The sequence below is a fragment of the Scyliorhinus canicula genome, chromosome 28, assembly GCF_902713615.1.
Source record: "Scyliorhinus canicula chromosome 28, sScyCan1.1, whole genome shotgun sequence".
NCBI classification, from domain to species: Eukaryota; Metazoa; Chordata; class Chondrichthyes; order Carcharhiniformes; family Scyliorhinidae; genus Scyliorhinus; species Scyliorhinus canicula.
Genome location: NC_052173.1, coordinates 13,572,989 through 13,587,229, shown reverse-complemented (window position 1 = coordinate 13,587,229; position 14,241 = coordinate 13,572,989). Strand labels below are relative to the sequence as shown.

Here is a 14,241-nt window from a genome sequence, read left to right as displayed (position 1 = left end):
CCAGGTTGATAGGGTTGTTAAGAAGGTATATGGTGTGTTGGTTTTCATTAACAGGGGGATTGAGTTTAAGAGCGGCGAGGTTTTGCTGCAGCTTTATAAAACTTTAGTTATACCACACTTGGAATATTGTGTCCAGTTCTGGTCGCCTCATTATAGGAAGGATGTGGATGCTTTGGAGAGGGTACAGAGGAGATTTACCAGGATGCTGCCTGGACTGGAGGGCATGTCTTATGAAGAAAGGTTGAGGGAGCTAGGGCTTTTCTCACTGGAGTGAAGAAGGCAGAGAGGTGATTTGACAGAGGTGTACAAGGTGATGAGAGGCATGGATAGAGTGGATAGCCAGAGACTTTTCCCCAGGGTGGAAATGGCTGTCACGAGGGGACATAATTTTAAGGTGATTGGAGGAAGGTATAGGGGAGATGTCAGAGGTCGGTTCTTTACACAGAGTGGAGGATGTGTGGAATGCACTGCCAGCAGAGGTGGTGGAGTCAGAGTCAGTAGGGACATTTAAGCGACTCTTGGACAGGCACATGGACAGCAGTAAATTGAAGGGATGTAGGTTAGGTTGATCTTAGATTTGGATAAATGGTCGGCACAACATCGTGGGCTGAAGGGTACTGTGCTGTACTGTTCTATGTTCTATAATCCAATCCAATGTTTATCAAGAAACCGATAAAGCAAAGGTTATGGATCCTGATAACGTCAGCCCCTAGCCAAGCTGTTCCAGTGCAGCAACAACACTGGTATCTACCCGGCAATGTGGAAAATTGCCGAGGTATGTCCTGCCCTCCAAAAGCAGGACGTATCCAACCCAGGCAATTAACATCCCATCAGTCTACTCTTGATCATCAGCAAAGTGATAGAAGGTGCCGTTGACAATGCTATCGAGCAGCACTTCATCAGCAATACCTTGCTCGCTGGTGCTCAGTTTGGGCCCTGCCAAGACCACACAGATCCTCAAACTCCCTCCCTAACAGCACGGTGGGTGTTCCAACACCACATGGGCTGCCACAGTTCAAGAAGGTGTGGTGACCTTTTTTTAAATAAATTTAGAGTACCCAATTATTTTTTCCAATTAAGAGGCAATTTAGCGTGGCCAATCCACCTACTCTGCACATCTTTGGGTTGTGGGGAAACCCACGCAGACACGGGGAGAATGTGCAAACTGCACACAGACAGTGACCCAGAGCCGGGATCGAACCTGGGACCTCAGTGCCGTGAAGCGGTTGTGCTAACCACTAGGCCACCATGCTGCCCTGGTGTGGTGACCTTTGAGGGGTTTCCAGGATGGAAGACGTAGTGATCACAAAGATACACAAAGCTCTCTTGAAGAACTAAACCAATTTTATTAACACTACGAAATTTGAGTAGTGTCCAACACTTATTCTGAATAGCAAACCTACATGGAAGAATGATTATTGTATCTTAACCAGCTCTGCAATACACTAGCAATCTTATCTTCGTCAGCTCCAGTCTACTCTCCTCCCCTTCGCTTAAGTGCCAGTGCAAATTTATAGTACTGTCCCTTAGCTCCCCCTAGTGGCTAGGCGTAACATAACATTAACTCTTCACATGCTGTACATTTGTTTAATGTCACAGAAAGGGGGTTCCCCACCACCTTACAAACAATTTGGGTTGGACAATAACTGCTGACCTAACCAGTGACAGATACATCCCATGAACAAGTGGGAAAAAGGAGTTAATTTTACAAATAAATCATTATTTAATAGCCTTAATGCACATGAATAGGATACACGGAAGCTGTTGAAATAATGAGGGCAATGATCCAATTGTTAACGAGGAACATCGCCAGTGTCGATGTTCATCCCTCCACCAATATCACAAAACATAGACCACCTGATCATCATCAAGGTGGCACAGTGGTTAGCACTGCTGCCTCACAGCGCCAGGGACCCAGGTTCAATTCCGACCTCGGGTGACTGTCTGTGCGGAGTCTGCACGTTCTCCCCGTGTCCGAGTGGATTTCCTCCGGGTGTTCCAGTTTCCTCCTACAGTCCAAAGATCTGCAGGTTAGGTGGATTGGCCGTGTTAAATTACCCCGAGGTAGGGTGGGGGATTGTCGCCTAGCAGGGTGTTCTTTCGGAGGGTGGGTGCAGACTCGATGGGCCGAATGGCCTCCTTCTGGGATTCTATGATTCCATGATAACTTTGCTGTTTGTGGGATCTCGCTGTGCACAAATTGGGTGCCGCTTTTCCCGCATGGCAAGAGGGATGACACTTGACTGGCTGTGGCAATGCTTTGGGAAGTCCCTGTAGATGGGAAAAAATGTTTGATCAATATTAATAATAATCTTTGTTATTGCCACAAATAGTCTTACATTAACACTGCAATGAAGTTACTGTGAAAAGCCCCTAGTCGCTGCATTCCGGCGCCTGTTCGGGTCACAGAGGGAGAATTCAGAATGTCTAATTCACCTAACAAACACGTCTTTCGGGACTTGTGGGAGGAAACCGGAGCACCCGGAGGGAACCCACACAGACACGGGGAGAACGTGCACCGTCACCCAAGCCGGGAATCGAACCGGGGTCCCTGGTGCTGTGAAGCAACAGTGCTAACCACTGTGCTACCTTGCTGCCAGTCCCGCCCATTTCCTATTAGCGTGACACCTGCGACAAATCGTGACATAGTCCTTCCAAGAGTCGCTGATGAATGGGCTCCACCCAAAACATGTCAACTGGTTTTTGCAGATGTTAAACAACCACTTACGTATTTCCAGTGTTTCCTGTTTTCAACACTGACATCCAACACCTTGACAAACCCCAAATAATGACCATCCCCGCAAATAATGACGCAGATGTAAACAGAAAAGGAAGATTTTATTTTGATTTCCTTTCAACATTGAATGAACAAATGTGGACTCTATGTGCCTAATTTCTTCAGCAACCAAGCTGTTCCATTTACAAATAGGATTAGGGTAACAAAATAAGGGATCCCCATTCCTATGCATGATGGCTCGATTATAAATTTGGTACTAATACAATTGCTACCCCAGACAAGAAGCCACAGCAACACCAAATGGACCTTTCTTAGGTCTGGCCCTTGTCCCACACTTTGCTGGCAAAGTTTATTTTCCACCAGTGGCGAGTTGCCATATTTCCATTTGTAAATAACATTGGTACATAATTAATGTTGCCGTTAGCGCAGGCTTATCCATTGTGTGTTACTAATGTTGAATAATTCAGATCATTTTGCAGTTAACGAGAGACGTTTATCTCTTCCTCTTGGCATGAGAAAGGAATTGTGCCATATTGCAGAGAGGGCATTCATCTGAAACTTTTTTCTCTGCTATTTTTATTTGAGTTGTTAACCCAGGTTAACTGCTTCCACTGAAACAGCGAACAAAGTCATTTTAAATGAAAGCATTAAGCATTCTCGGCTTTATGAGGGTTAAGGTCATTATGGGACGGACATTTTCTGAGGTAAACAAATGGGGCGCAATTCTCCGCACTCACGACGGTGCGGAGAATAGCGGGGTTCGTAAATTTTTATGGCCACGCTAGTCTGACGCCCTCCCGCTATACTCCCCCCCCCCCCCCCCCCCCCCCCACAGCCCGACTCCCGACACGAATCGCTGCCGCCGTTTTTTTACGGCCAGCAGCGATTCTCAGCCGGCCGATGGGCCAAAGTCCAAGCCCTTTACGGCTGTTTTTACGAACGGCAAACACACCTGGTCTGGCCGTTCGTAAAAACGGCCGTAAAGTCCCGATTTTGAAAACCATGGCACCGATTGGCACGGCAGTACCACGGCCGTGCCAAGGGTACCATGGGCCCGCGATCGGTGGGCACCGATTGCGGGCAGCGGGTCCGATTCCCGCGCACTCTTTGTCCTTCCGCCGCCCCGCTGTATCACTTCGCGGGGCGGCTGAGGGGCATCCCGGCCCGCGCATGCGCGGGTTTCACGCAAATGCGCGATGACGTCATCCGCGCATGCGCGGGTTGGAGTCTTCCAATCCGCGCATGCGCGGCTGACGTCATGTGACGCGTCAGCCGGCGCAAACTCTGGCAAGCGGGCTTAACGAAATTCGTTAAGCCCGCGATGCCGGAGTTCACGGCCGCGGCATACTAGCCCCGACCAGGGACCAGAATCGGTTCCCGGTCAGGGAGGGGGAGGCTGGCGTCAAACCCGCCCGGTTTTGACGCCAGCCTTACGATTTCTCCCTGTCTGGGAGAATCGCGCCCACGATTCTTAATCAAACATCTGTACCATCCCAATAGAATTAGCAAAATAAAGTCCAAGATAGGTATAGCACTGGGTTAGACGAAGGAAAAACCACTTCAAAATTGTGAAACTCCAGTAAACATCAAGGGCGGGATTCTTTGCCGGCGGAATTCTCCGTTCCGCTGGCGGTTTCCCGAACAGCGTAGGGTGGCCACAGTGGGAACTCCCATTGGCAGGTGGCGGCAACAGAGAATCCTGCTGAGGAACACGCAGCTGGCAGACCAGGGAACCCCGCCCCAGTTATTTATTTTCTTCATTCATAGGATGTGGGCATCACTTGCAGGGCCAGCATTTATCGCCCATCCCTAATTGCCCTTGAACTGAGTGGCCATTTTGAGAGTCAACCACATTTTGCTGTGGGTCTGGAGTCACATGTCGGCCAAGCCAGACAAAGATGGCATGGTAGCATTGTGGATGGCACAATCGCCTCACAGCTCCAGGCGCCCAGGTTCGATCCGGCTTGGGTCACTGTCTGTGCGGAGTCTGCACTTCCTCCGGGTGCTCCGGTTTCCTCCCACAGTCCAAAGATTTTTTTTTTAGAATTAGAACAGTACAGCACAGAACAGGCCCTTCGGCCCTCAATGTTGTGCCGAGCAATGATCACCCTACTCAAGCCCACATATCCACCCTATACCCGTAACCCAACAACCCCCATTAACTTTATTTTTTTAGGACACTAAGGGCAATTTAGCCTGGCCAATCCACCTAACCTGCACATCTTTGGACTGTGGGAGGAAACCGGAGCACCCGGAGGAAACCCACGCACACACGGGGAGGACGTGCAGACTCCGCACAGACAGTGACCCAGCCGGGAATCGAACCTGGGACCCTGGAGCTGTGAAGCATTGATGCTAACCACCATGCTACCGTGCTGCCCAGAAACGAAAATCGCTTATTGTCATGAGTAGGCTTCAATGAAGTTACTGTGAAAAGCCCCTAGTCGCCACATACCGGTGCCTGTTCGGGGAGGCTGGTACGGGAATTGAACCGTGCTGCCGGCCTGCCTTGGTCTGCTTTAAAAGCCAGCGATTTAGCCCAGTGTGCTAAACCAGCCCCAGTTGTGCAGGTTAGGTGGATTGGCCATGATCAATTGCCCTTAGTGTCCAAAATTGCCCTTAGTGTTGGGTGGGGTTACTGGGTTATGGGGATAGGGTGGAGTTGTTGACCTTGGGTAGGGTGCTCTTTCCAAGAGCCGGTGCAGACTCGATGGGCTGAATGGCCTCCTTCTGCACTGTAAATTCTAATTCTAATTCTATAAACCGCCTTCAAGAAATCAATAAAAAGCTCCCACCTCAAGGCGAATGCAACCTTCTCTCGCCTCAGGAATTCAGCCAGGTTACTCACCCAGGCCCCTCCTTTCGGCTCCAAGTCAAAACCTTCTCCACTCTTGGTGCCATTTGCTGGAGTTTTAGTCACAGTTTTCTTGGCGGCCATCTTGGAAACGGCATTTTGCTCCTCAGATGTTTTCAGACACTTCTTAACCTGCCGGGAAATGTTGTATTTCAGGAATGTCTTTTATTTTCAAATGTCCCGCTTTTTATTTAACCATTTCTTGTCCAACGGAAGTCTTGGAAATGCTTCAGTTAAAGTCAGCTTCCTTTGGTTTCAACCTTAACGGAAAGAAAAAGCTCGAGCACAAAAATAACAAGGGCAGAAGCAGTACAAAAAAGGGTCCCCAAAAAAAATTGAAATTACAAGACAATGTTAAAAAGTCTTCCCTCTGTCACACGTGGAACATTCACTTCATTGCTCGCTCTGGATGAGCATCTTATTTGCATAGATTTAAGTCAATTCAAATATTGAAGTTGAGCACTCACTGAAGAATATGCCGGACCGTGATCAGATTGAGAGATTAAATGCAGCGAGGAATATGGTGACTCTTCCACGAATTGAACTTTAAAAATGTCATGTCAACGAACAGTCAAAAATGCATAATGTACTACGTTGCATAGGTCAGTAATCTGGCTTGTTTGATTTGTTTGTTGATCATGGGGGAATAGTTTGTCAATAGATTTAAATGGGTCCATGACAGAGCAGGTGCCACCTGTCAGTTGAAGGAATGGGTGGGCTTTTACTCAATCCATGTTTGCCTATTTTTTATTATTAATTTACAGGATGGGGGCATTTATTTATTCCCCATCCCTAACTGCTGCCCTCCATTTCAGAGGGGTATTTAATTAAGGGTGCTGTGGGCCAGAATGGGTAAGGACGGCAGATTTCCTTCCCTAAAGGACATTAGTGACCCAGATGGGTTTTTAGAACAATTAACAATGGTTTCTTGGTTATCATTAGACTTTTAATTCCAGATTTCTATTAAAGTCTGGTTTCATGGTGGGATTCGAACCTAGTCCGCAGAATATTACCCTGGGTCTCGGGATTACCAGTCCAGACACAATACCACTACATCACCATTACATCTATGTCTACTGAAGAGATGATTCTGTCAAATCCTGAAGTCAATCGCATCTTTCTTCCAAATATTAGGGGCGTCTTGTCATCTGGTTGTCAGAAGAAGGAACCATGAAGATTATTCTGGTTGTTTTCAGCTTCCCAGGCTAGGCCAGCATTTATTTCCCATCCCTAATTGCCCCTTGCGAAGGTGGTGGTGAGCTGTGTTCTTGAGCCGCTGCAGTCCATGTGGTGTAGGTACACCCACAGTGCTGTTAGGGAGGGAGCTCCAGGATTTTGACCCAGTGACAGTGAAGGAACGGCCGATATATTTCCAAATCAGGATAGTGAGTGACTTGGAGGGGAACCTCCAGGTGGTGGTGTTCCCATGCGTCTGCTGCCTTGGTCCTTCGAGATAGTAGTGGACGTGGGTTTGCAAGGTGCTGCCTAAGGAGCCTTGGTGAGTTGCTGCAGTGCATCTTGTAGACGGTACACACGCGGCAACTGTGGATGGAGGGAGTGGATTTCATAGAATTTACAGTGCAGAAGGAGGCCATTCGGCCCATCGAGTCTGCACCGGCTCCTGGAAAGAGCACCCTACCCAAGGTCAACACCTCCACCCTATCCCCATAACCCAGTAACCCCACCCAACACTAAGGGCAATCTTGGACACTAAGGGAAATTTAGCATGGCCAATCCACCTAACCTGCACATCTTTGGACTGTGGGAGGAAACCGGAGCACCCGGAGGAAACCCACGCACACACGGGGAGGACGTGCAGACTCCACACAGACAGTGACCCAAGCCGGAATCGAACCTGGGGCCCTGGAGCTGTGAAGCAATTGTGCTACCCACAATGCTACCGTGCTGCCCTTAATGTCTGTGGATGGGGTGCCAATCAAGCGGGGCTGCTTTGTCCTGGATGGTGTTGAGCTTCTTGAGTGTTGTTGGAGCCGCACTCATCCAGGCAAGTGGAGAGTATTCCATCACACTCCTGACTTGTGCCTTGTAGATGGTGGACAGGATTTGGGGGGGGGGGGGGGGGGTGGCTCAGGAGGTGAGTTACTCTCTGCAGGATTCCCAGCCTCTGACCTGCTCTGGTAGCCACAGTATTTATATGGCTGGGTCCAGACCAGTTTCTGATCAATGGTAACCCCCAGGATGTTGATAGTGGGGGATTCAGCGATGGTAATGCCATTGAATGTCAAGGGGCGATGGTTTGATTCTCTCTTATTGGCAATGGTCATTGCCTGGCACGTGTGTAGCGCAAAAGTTACATGTCAGCCCCAAGCCTGGGAATTGTCCAGGTCTTGCTACATTTGAGCATTAACTGTTTCAGTGTCTGAGGAGTCACGAATGATGCTGAACATTGTGCATGCAATCATCACTGAACATCCCCACATCTGACTTTACCGTGGAAGGAAGATCATTGATGAAGCAGCTGAAGATGGGTTGGGCAGAGGACATTGTCCTGAGCTCCTGGGACTGAGAGATTCACGGCCGTAAATATCTCTTTAATTTTGGCTGCTCACCCATCCTCTCCCCTTCAAAAACTCAAACTCACTCAAATCTCTGCCACCCATAGCTCATCCCAAGTCCTGGTTGTCATTCACCTCCATTCTTGGCTCTATCTGCGTTGACTGCCAATCTCCGAGAGTTCAAATTTAGAAGCCTTAGGCCAGGATCTCGTTGCAGGAGAAAATGGAAAAGTTCACGAGCCGGAAGTCCATTCACTTTTGCCGGCCCTGGAAAATCTCAGCTGTGGGCATGACAGGAAAATCACGCCCCGCTTTGCGCCTTCCTTTAATCTCCTTCAGCCCGATAAATTCCTCCCCCGATCCCCTCCACCCCCATCCCTCTGACTCTGCCCTCCAGTGCATTCCGCACCCCTTCACCACACCACTGACAACTGTGCTTTCAGCCATAGTTTGTACCCTCGAAGCCCCTCCCTAAATCCCTTTATCTCCTCATGTCCATCAAGCTGGTGACGCAGGGGGCAAAGGAGCAGCGCAGCCATGGCAACTCTTTAGCGGTGTGTCTAACTCACTGCCGACCCATGCGAACGTAAGAAATAGGAGCTGGAGGAAGCCATTCGGCATCTTGGGCCTGCTCCGTCAATCAATGCCTGTTATAGCCCCCACAAGGACCAGGGAGAAACCATTGTTGATCTCCCCATTGAACTTGTGGAGTACGAGCTTCCGAGATAGGGGGCGGAAGCCACCCAGCTGGACCATGTTGCAGACAAACTAAATAACCGGCCCAAAGCAGGGCCTGGTGTGGTTAGTTCTCCCAGCAAGCACTGTACTGGGAGCGAGTTGCTGCCTTGAGCAGAATATTGTAAATAGTTAAATAAACCTCTGTTCTCTTACTGCTTCCTCAAGTTTCTAATCTGCCCTATTTCCATATCTGTATTTCCTCGGTGTAAAATCTATTGATCTCGGTCTTAAATATATACTCAACGTCTGAGAGTCCAGTGACTGGCGGAGGATAAACTGCGGCCAATTGTGCGATGTGCGTCTTCACAGCAGCTCCACATGGCCTGGCCCTTACTTCAGCTCTCTTGTGCCTGGGATGCCTCCCTCATGGGCACAGTTCACAGCGTTCTCCTGTAACTGAACCGTTAGATTGTGGCTGGCATTTGAGGGGCATCTCCCAGGTAGCATCGGCCTGCGTTCATCAGACCACTAAACCTGGCAGCAGTCCTACAGGAAGGGTGGGTTAGGAGGGGGGGGGGCATGAGAGAGGTGGCGCTAGGTGCCATTGCCAGCTTCCTCCACATGTCACACCAAGAGGCTCTTCTGAGACTTCCTGCCATGGGGGCCCAGGAGTCGTTTTTTTCCCTTTGCCACATTTCACTGCAGGAATGTCAGATGGTTCCTCTCATTAAAATGGCAGGCTCTTCATTTCTGTCTCCTTTGCTTCCCTTCTGGCAGTGCCTTAGCTCAGTGCTACACTAGAAAACATGCTTTGAAAGTGAAATACGGTCACATACAACCTATTCAACGTCACGAATCACACCCAGTGATCCAAACACTTCCCTATTTACCAGCCGCACAAATCAGGCCATGACGACAATCTTCAGCCAACCTTGACTTTCTTTTTTAACTTAATTGTGGAATGTGGGCGTCGCTGGTTAGGCCATCATTTGTTGCCCATCCCTAATTGCTCTTGAAGGTGGTGGTGAGCCACTTTCATGAACCGCAGTAGACCACGTGGTGTAGGTACACCCACAGTGCTGTTAGGGAGGGAGTTCCAGGATTCTGACCCAGTGACAGTGTAGGAACAGTGATATATTTCCAAGTCGGGATAGTGAGTGACTTGGAGGGGAACCTCCAGGTGGTGGGGTTCCCAGGTATCTGCTGCCCTTGTCCTTCTAGATGGTAGAGGTCGTGGGTTTGGAAGGTGCTGTCTTAGGAACCTTGGTGAGTTACTGCAGTGCATCTTGTAGATGGTACACACGGCTGCCACTGTGCGTCGGTGGTGGAGGGAGTGAATGTTTAAGGTGGTGGATGGGTGACGATCAAGCGGGGCTGCCTTGTCCTGGATGGTGTTGAGCTTCTTGAGTGTTGCTGGAGCTGCACTCATCCAGGCAAGTGGAGAGTATTCCATCACACTCCTGAATTGTGCGTTGTAGATGGTGGACAGGCTTTGGTGGGGTCAGGAGGTGAGTTACTCACCACAGGATTCCCAGCCTCTGACCTGCTCTTAGAACATAGAACATAGAACAGAACAGGCCCTTCGGCCCTCGATGTTGTGCCGAGCCATGATCACCCTACTCAAACCCACGTATCCACCCTATACCCGTAACCCAACAACCCCCCCTTAACCTTACTTTTTAGGACACTACGGGCAATTTAGCATGGCCAATCCACCTAACCCGCACATCTTTGGACTGTGGGAGGAAACCGGAGCACCCGGAGGAAACCCACGCACACAGGGGGAGGACGTGCAGACTCCACACAGACAGTGACCCAGCCGGGAATCGAACCTGGGACCCTGGAGCTGTGAAGCATTGATGCTAACCACCATGCTACCCTGCTGCCCTCTTGTAGCCATTACATTCTGTCGCACCCTCACTGTCTTTGGATCAAAATCCTGGACTCCCTCCCTAACAGCACGGTGGGTGGGCCTACACCACATGGACTGCAGCGGTCCAAGAAGGCAGCTCACCACCACCTTCACAAGGGCCAATTAGAGATGGTAATAAATGCTGGGCCTAGCCAGCGACACCCACATCCCAAGGAAGATTTTTTAAAACAAAACACGGAGAATAATGTGATGCTCCAACTATCTCAGAGAGCACTGGGAATTTTATTTTTCACTTATAATTCATCCAATTTGACGTTAAACGTCGGTTTCCTTTTCACTTCTATATATTTGTAAATGCTGCAGCTCTGTTTTGGAGCAAGGTGATGGTCCAACATTGAAACTTGGAGGGGGGGGGGGGATCAGAGTGGATTAGTAATTCAGCTACTCAGGCTAATGTTCTGGAGGCACGGTTTCAAATCCCACCATGGGCTACCAATGGAATTTGATTAATAATGTGGAATTGAAAAGCTAGTCTCAGTAAGAGTGACCATGCATGTAATCATTGTAAAGACCCATCTGGTTCACTAATGTCCTTTAGGGAAGGAAATCTGCCGTCCTTACCCGGTCTGGCCTACATGTGACTCCAGATCCCACAGCGATGTGGGTGACTCCAAGCAAGCCATTCAACGTTCAAAGGGCAATTACGGGCAGCACGGTGGCACAGTACTTAGCACTGCTGCCTTACAGCACCTAGGATCCGGTTCGATTCCCGGCTTGGGTCACTATCTGTGCGGAGTCTGCGCGTTCTCCCCGTTTGTGCGTAGGTTTCCTCCGGGTGCTCCGCTTTCCTCCCACAGTCCAAAGATGTGCAGGTTAGGTGGATTGGCCATGCTAAATTGCCCCTGAGTGTCCAAAGGTTCGGTGGGGTTATTGGGTAGGGCAGGGGAGTGAGCCTGGGCAGAGTGTTCTTTCAGAGGGCCAGTGCAGGCTCAATGGGCCGAATGGCCTCCTTCTGCTCCATATGGATTCTATGGATTAGGGATGCGGCCTTGCCTACGACACCCACATTTCATGAAAGAATACATGTTTTTAAAAAACTAAACAAGTTTGAGGCTGGAATTTGGTCATTTTGTGTTGTGTTCCTTGCTTTGGGGGCTTTCTTTGCACAGTTTCTCTGACCTTTTTTTTCCCTCGCTCGGGGGGGGGGGGGGGGGGGGGGGGGGGGTGCCTTTTTAAAGGACAGCTTTGCATTAACTTGCCCCAAGCGGGTATTTTTCTTTCATCATGTGTGAGCCCAGGTCAACCAACTATTCGGTCAACCAACCACACTTCCAGCAAGGGAGAAGTGGGAATCCTGGCTGCCTTTGCAAGCTGCCGTGGAACGTGCAGCATTCCCCATTGATTGAGGATTGAAATTGGGTGATTTAGCATTGGGTGATTGGGTGAAATTGGGTGAGGGCAGTGCTGCCCTCTGCCTGCAAGAGCTCAATCCCACATCGTGTATCTGCTAAAACCACTTGGGGAACCTGGACGCAGGGCACAGACTGAACAACATCAAAATGCACACGATTTACGGTCTATCCCAGCAATTCGCTGGGAGATCATTGCCCAGTTACAGTTTCTCATGACTGTGTGAAGTTGCACAATCGTCCAGCACACATTCCTCCAGCAGTTTAACAAGCCTCATTACCGCACATTCTTTGGTGCAATTAAAGAGGCACCATCTTCGGCAAAGCGAATGGCAAAGCCACTTTTCGATTGAGAGGGAAAGGTTCAGGGAGTGCAACTCCTGTGACAACACTTTTCGACGCGTGACGTACGCCATCTAATCGTCTTGTTTATCTCCTTGCAAGACAATGCGCCTTTAAGTGAGCTCAAAGAAGCAGGAACCTGCCACCATATATGGGGACAAGTCACGATTGTTGGAGAGCGTTGCAAATAATAACACTGGCCACATTTAAAATGCATGCCCCCCCCCCCGATCTAAAACAAAGCTTAACAGTCGAGCAGCTTGAATGGTGTTTGTACTTACAATTTTGATTTTCCATTATTGCCACCAGGAGGAGGAAAGAAGCATAGCTTGTGACAGTGCACAATAAGACTTGCAGTGTAATTAAATTGAGGCTTTCTTCTGTTCTTCATTCCACAGTAGTCCCTCTGTTTGAGCAAACAGCGGTTTATGCATTCCAGGTCATAACTAGCTAAATGCTGTTGGACCGGATTGTAATACTACACTTCCTTTCTGTTCTTGCCAGAAAAATGCAGCTTTGTACAGCCAAACCCAGCTCAGAAGGACGTCAATTCAGACTCCCATTGACGTCGATGGAATTCCCATCTCTTGCATCATTCCAATAAAAAAACAACACTCGCCAAGAAAAAAAAGCGAAATCGTGTATGGCCTGGGTGATGGGGATACCAAGGTACCGCTATAATTAGGATCGATTCCCAGAATGTGGTCATCCTGCATTGTATCTGTTGGCTGGTATTTTTAAAAGGGTCATTTTGAGAGGTGAAGCTCCTGGCCCAGGGCCCAGCTAGGCAGGAGTGCGAGTTTATAATCAAGCCACAACATTCCATAGCCGATTGTGCCAACTTAATGCAGTGTGAGCACAGGTGCGAGGTCACTCGAGGATTCCCTCCCTCAGAGAGTGCTGCTCTTTTGGAGGGGCCAGTCTTTTTTGGGTGGGACACTGAACAGGGAACTCCCCCCCCTTCTGGTCATTGACCCTTCTGCCTTTCAAAACTGTTCCGCTGTGTTTTCCAATTTCCAACGCCTGGACTGAATTTCTCCTCAGCCTTTTCTACAGTGAGGAGAACGACCTCAGATTCTCCAGTCCCTCCATGTGACTGTCATCCCCAGAGCCATTGCAGGAAATCTCTTCAATACCCTCTCCAAAGTCTTCACATCCTTCCTACGACGTGGCACCCAGAATTGGACACAATACTCCAGACTAGGGCCAAACTAGTGTTCGATGTTCATAAGAACATAAGAAACAGGAGCAGGAGGAGGCCATTCGGCACATCGAGCCTGTCTCGCCAGTCAATATGATCGTGGCTGATCTTCAGGTACAACTCCACATTCCCACTCACTCCCCATATCCCATAATTCCCTGAGAGACCAATAATCTGACTATCTCGACCTTAAATCTATTCAGCGAACGAGCATCCACAATCATCTGGGATAGAGAATTCCAAAGATTCACAACCCTTTGTTGAAGAAATTTCTCCTCATCTCAGTCCTAAATGATTGTTTCCTTATCCCGAGACTGTGACCCCCGTGTTGTAGATTCCCCAGCCAGGGGGAAACAATCTCTCAGTATCCACCCTGTCAAACCCCAGCCAGGGGGAAACAATCTCTCAGTATCCACCCTGTCAAACCCCAGCCAGGCAGGAAACAATCTCTCAGTATCCACCCTGTCAAACCCCAGCCAGGGGGAAACAATCTCTCAGTATCCACCCTGTCAAACCCCAGCCAGGGGGCAACAATCTCTCAGTATCCACCCTGTCAAACCCCAGCCAGGGTGAAACAATCTCTCAGTATCCACCCTGTCACACCCCAGCCAGGGGGAAACAATCTCTCAGT

General features: G+C 49.3%; 1 long non-coding RNA gene across 2 annotated transcripts; it reads right to left on the bottom strand.

The window, feature by feature from the left end:
• Positions 1 to 2,086: 2,086 nt before the first annotated feature.
• On the bottom strand, positions 2,087 to 12,889 carry LOC119958248. 2 transcript variants are annotated; one of them, XR_005458988.1, is made up of 3 exons: positions 12,691 to 12,889; positions 5,586 to 5,851; positions 2,087 to 2,271 (listed from the first exon to the last, which is right to left on the bottom strand). It is a non-coding gene; the product is annotated as an uncharacterized LOC119958248 (long non-coding RNA). The 2 variants fall into 2 exon arrangements; XR_005458987.1 differs by having other exon boundaries at positions 5,586 to 5,723.
• Between the last annotated feature and the right edge of the window lie 1,352 nt (positions 12,890 to 14,241).